The sequence below is a fragment of the Equus quagga genome, chromosome 10 (assembly GCF_021613505.1).
Source record: "Equus quagga isolate Etosha38 chromosome 10, UCLA_HA_Equagga_1.0, whole genome shotgun sequence".
NCBI classification, from domain to species: Eukaryota; Metazoa; Chordata; class Mammalia; order Perissodactyla; family Equidae; genus Equus; species Equus quagga.
This window is the reverse complement of record NC_060276.1, coordinates 26,100,997-26,106,996: the sequence shown is the minus strand read 5'-3', so window position 1 is coordinate 26,106,996 and position 6,000 is coordinate 26,100,997.

The following is a 6,000-nucleotide window of genomic DNA, read 5'->3' as shown; positions in this document are numbered from 1 at the left end:
ACATAATGAATGAATGAAGGCATTGCAGCACAGAGCCCAAGGCAGAGACAATGTTGTGGAATTCTCTGTAATGAGGACTAAGATTTTCTTTGGGGAAAAATGCAGACAGAGTAGCTGTGAGCACTGCTATCAGTGGCTTCTGAATGCTGACACATCATGGGGCACATAAAAATATAGAGAAATTTGGTCTACCTATTTGCAAAATAACATCTAGAGAAAAAAGTAAAACTTGTAATTCAGTAAATGGATGGTCTCCACCAACAATTTTCAAACATTTTAGATAGAAAGTACCCTCACTGGTTCATAAAAAAGGCCATTCAAGCAGGTAACAATCCTCTCATACTATTTAAAAGTTCATGGTTATAATGAATAGAGAGAATAATGCTGTTTTAACAAGCACTACATGGAGAAACATGATAAATTTGTTGCTAATTGAGACCTGAATCCTACCAGTATGCTGTTACATCATTAACAGAAGCCTGTCTGCAGACCCCTCATATTATTTAAAAAGAATTACTTGCCTACACAAAACCAGTGCTCCAGGAGTGGGAAATACTAGGTTGACTGCAGAAAAAAAGCTGGGAGTAAAAATTGAGTAGACACACCCAAGCATAATTCTTAAGACTAGGTTATAATAATATAATAATTATAATGATAATAATGATTCTCCTTTAATATAACCACAAAACAGTGAAACACTGGTATGATCACAAGAAAGAATGAATTACAAAGAAACACTTTTCTCTTCTGAATCTAACAAGAATGACTCATCTTTATGCAGATCCAAATCCAACAATCACAAGATGCTCCCTGAACATTAAACTTCCACCTTTCCTTCCTTTTTCCTTGCTCCTTCCCTCCCCCATTTCTTCCCTCCCTTCCTTTATCAAACACAATTCACCAAGCTTATGGATGACATAAACCTAATGGGAGGACATTTTCACTGGCACTTGAATGGTTCTGTCCCCTAAGAAATATCCTGACTCGCATTAAGTCTCATCATTGTTTCCTCAGAATCAAGCCCCCTCCTCAGAATTTTAGGAAATAACTAGAAAATAATTAAGAAAAGGAGAGACTTTATTGGAATTTTACCCATTGTTTGAATCTCACTTACAAGGATTAATGAGCAGGAGATGGAAGCTTTTGTTGTAGGAATATAGTAAGACTTAGAGCCTTTATAACAACTATTTGTTGATTTAGTAGAAATTGTGTTTCAATAGCAAGGTCATTCATCAGCATGAGGCACTAGCAACAATGTGCCCAGGAAAATCAATTTTCCAGAAGACTCAGAGCTTACCAGAAGTCTTATGCTCTGAAGGCAGGAGATTCAGTTTGGTTGCTGATGAGTAAAAAGGAAGAATAAAAATGAGCATTTAAACCAAGGTACACATCATCATCGCGCTGTGTCAAGTTTTATCAGTCAAAGCTGGTTAACAAAATTTTATGGATTTAGTAACCTTTTTATAGCAGAAATAAATCATTTGAGTTTCAGAAAATCTGAGACACTCAGTACTTCAGAGGGACTTTCTTTCTGGATATGAGAATTTATCATAATCATCATCATCATCTTCTTCATCATAATTATTTAGCATTTTGGTTAATTACTGTAGAAGTTATAATATTTTATTGCTCTCAAGGCCATAATAAAGAAGCATACTATTCAATTACTCATCAGTAACATTTTCATATCTATTTTCTACCCAACAATTTTTCCTCCACATTTAGGATTAGGGACAGCACATGTTGCAGGTAAATTTTTCATCTAGGGTAGAGTTCTCACTACTACCAGCTCATTTATCTCTATCTTGCTTTTTAAGAAAACGACAGCTGAAGTAAACCATGAATGGAGGTCTGTAGCTCTGGAATGAGTGTGATAGACCAGTGACTTTGGTCAGGGGACCAAAGGCTTTGGGACAGGGGAAAGTACCCATATAAGCCCTGGTCAGAATGGACAGGCTATAGACATTCGGTATTGAGATGGCACCTAGAGGAAGAAGGTCAGGTGTGTGTTAGGACACTTGAAGAGAGGATGAAAATGACAATACTTAGAAATCACCCACTTCACAATTTTACTGAGAGCTGACACTATAATAATCTGACCTGTATATTTACCATGTAACACCCCAGAAGGGAAAGCTTGGAACGAACTTAGCTTGAAAAGGTATAATTAGGCTACCAATCCTTTTGGAATGGCAGGCAACATTCTGCTTAGTAAATCACACTTATGCAATAAAATCTTGTTGCCTAACTTTTCAAATGATAAAACTGAGCCTCAGTGAAGGAAAAAATTCACCCAAGATCATCTAGGCAGAAAGTAAGGGACAGGACTAGCAGCCAGGTCCTAGGAATCCCAGGCGTAAGTGTCTTCCTAACTTCATTGATTGTTTCTGCAACTGGCAGAATATCAAGTGCCACAAAGCTAATACCACCCTTTTAAAATGTGTTTGTTCAGAGTCCTAGGCTGTCCTGACCCTAGGGAAACTAGAAGTTGCATTTGCTAGTTACAGTATGTTCACCTCTGAAATTACATGTCGCTATTACTCAGAAAACACTCCATTCTAAAGCCAAGTTTGATACTACTGAGAATACTATTTCTTGGGAAACTGCTTTGCTTTCTTATTGATGGTCTAAATGTATTCAAAGGACTCAGAGGAGATCTCTCTTTGTCTCTGAGATATCCAGTATAGCTTTTTTGGGTAGTTTATTATTATTATTATTATTAATCTCACTTCACAAATAGGTACATAACATCCTAAATGGTGATATCTTCCTCAAGGTCATGTAGCTAAGAAACTGTGGAATAGGGACTAAACTTCAGATCCTACTCCTACAGTGCTTTGCATTTGCTACCCTTGACTGTGAATAACTCTCTGAGATATGTTGGATGGAGACTAAGATTAGCTCCTCTGAAAATAAAATGAATTCAAACCTCTATGAGTTATGTATGTGTTTCATAATTACAGTATGTGTGGTAGACAGTGATAGGAGCTGAGCCATTACCTCAAAGAACCAGAGTGGGAAAGAAACTGACAACAAAAAGTTCTATGCTTAGGAACAAAATATTCCCTGAAGTAGGAAATGTTGGCTCCACAGGGGAAAGAGAAAGGAATGAAGATCGATGGCTATTTTCCACAAATCCTTTTGAAAACTCAGTCCACCGGGGAAGTAACTATTCATTTTACGCAATTATAAGATATTTATACTTCATGATTTATTCAGAACCAAGTGCTGAGATGCAATAAGCAATGTGTGCTCATTTATGAAAAGGGGTCTTCAGGGGACAATTGGATATTAAACTTAATTCTTCCTATGTAAGTGTATTCTGTGTTAGGACACCTTTGTTCACTGGAGGAAATTGAGATTTTGTTCAATTTTAAATGGAAAGTTTAGTAAATATTTCTTATTCAGCATATTTTGGAATGGGTTGGATGCCTGCAAATAAAAAATTATTTTTAATGAAGAGCTAATTTTTATTATTTATGGTAGTTTTTATTTTATGCCAACACAAGGACTTGAGAACTATTAAGAACTTGAGTTTATGAAACTGCCCCCATCAAGCAGCTGTAAGAAGAAAATTATTCACCATGGAAATATACTAAGACTTTTTCTGCCATGAAGGTAGAAAATAGCTGCAGGTAGGGTTATGAACATTTAGCTGTGTTCCCTTGGTATTAGAAGATGCTCGTGTTCAAACCTGAAATCCTATGATTGATTGTGGTTTCTACGACAGAGAAATCTCCCTCACTTGAAGCCTTGTCTCACTTAATTCCCTTCCACACATGAAGCCATCTTCATAGAACATAGCTTTCACCATGTTATCATCAAAATCAAGGATCTTCAATAGTTCTCAACACCTGGCAACTAATGATTCTCTAAGAAGCTGCCTCATGTAGTAGAAATAACATAGGATTTGGAGTTAGACAAAGCTGAGTTCTAATCCTTGCTCTCCAATCTCTAATGTTTGCAAGTCATTCAAAGTTTCTGAATTTCATTTTCTTCTCCTCTAAAATGAGACCATGCATATCTACCTCCATGGTTATTTTGACTATCAGAGATAATGTTGATGTAGATTGTTTTAGAAGGGCCTCAATAATTCCTCCCACCCCAGCAAGCATACTACTTTTCAATGTGACTTAGCAGCTCCTTCCATCACAAAGTAGAATCTATTTCTCCACTTCTAAATCTGGAATTGGACATGTAATAATCTGTGGTCAATTAAATATTAGCAAACATGTTGAAAGCAGAGGCTTTAAAAGCACTTGCATGCTGAATCTTGCCCTCTCCTTCCCTTTTTGAAACCTAGTCTCCAAGTGAACGAAGCCTGAGTTGGTCTGCTGGGTGATGAGAAATACATGACCCTTCCACCTGCATTGCTGCAGTTGACAAGAAGCCAACTCCCAGAAGCTAACTGCAGGTGTGCGAATGAGCCCAGCCAAGATAATCAGAAAGAGTGTCTAGATGAGCCCAGCCCAAATTCTCAAGTTGAAAAATCATGAACTAAATACATGTTTTTTGTTTTAAGTCACCAGGTTTTGAGGTAGATTCTTATGCAGCAAAAGTTAAGTGATACAAATGTATGTAAAAAGTCTGTTACAGTCCGTGGGCTGTAATTCATGCTTTAAATTATCTTTCCTCATCTCCCTAATATAGCTTGACCTGAACTTTCCAAATTTTTGTTGCTTACTTACATAAATTTTCCCAAAGCATTGACATAGCAACCATGCTTCTTTCTTTCCATCTGTGAAAATCTACTTTTCTAAAACCTTTCATGATTTAAACATTTATTTCAAATCTCAACACCTCAAGAAGGCCTTCTTTAGCTATTGTAGACTACCATGATCACTTTTATTTTTCTGATTCTCTATTATTTATAACCTAAAATATACAATGTAGCACTTTAGGTATTAATTCACTGTCCTTTAATAATTGATTCATATGTTCGGATCTTCATTCAGTGAATAAATAAATATTTATTGAATTGTTACCAGATGCAAGACCATGTGATAGATTTTTGAGACATAGAAATGAGTGAGATATGACTTTACTCCAAAGTTATTCACAGTAGTAGGAAATGCAGACAAATAATCGTGATACAGTGCAATTTGTGCTATAAGAGAGGGAAGTATAGTGGTGGCACAAAGGCAGTTTTGAGGGTCAGGAAAATCTTTACAGAGGAACATATATTTTAGAACTCCAACCTCCCCCCCCCCCCATATCATTCTGGTGAACTCAGTCTTCCAGTATTCAGGGGGAAGAGTGTATACAAAGTTATTGAGAAACTGTGCACTTAATCTTTGGTGCATCACAACACTATCAGTTTTTCCTGAGTGTTTATTGTGAAATTGGCGTTGTTATTCCTGTTTTACAGATGAGTAAACTGAGGTTTTAAGTGTTAAACAACTTACCAAAGATCTTGGTTTTTCTCCAAACTAGACTGCATGCATTTTGAGGACAACAACCACATCTTCAACCTCTATTTTCAATAAAGTTTATAGGACCTATGGAATGAAAGATAAACAGGACCTGAATATAGTAGTTTTCTATCATGGGTTAAGAAATAATTCAGTGGCTTCTCCTTAGTGTAAAATACGAAACTTGGTCTACAGGTCCCTGAAGGAACTGTCACTAATATATCTCTACAAGTTCCACTCATACTTGACTCAACTGTATGCTCTAGCCATACTGGGCTTCTCTCAGTTCTTAGAATATGCCAAACCCTCTTCTAGGCCCTAACACCTGTTCTTCCCTCTGCCTGGAATGTTCCCCTCCTCTGTGAGTCTCCTTCATCCCTACTTCTGACCAATTCCTACTCATGCTTCAGGTTTCAGCTTAAGCATCACTTCTTTAGAAGGAAACCATGAGTCAATCTCCAGACTAAGTCAAGTCCTCCTATTAGAGACACCCACAGAATTGTATGTATCTATATATTAACTACATATTTACATTTTGTCTTTTCCTCTATACTGATAACTTTCTAATAGGGTCTCTTTTTCACCGTTT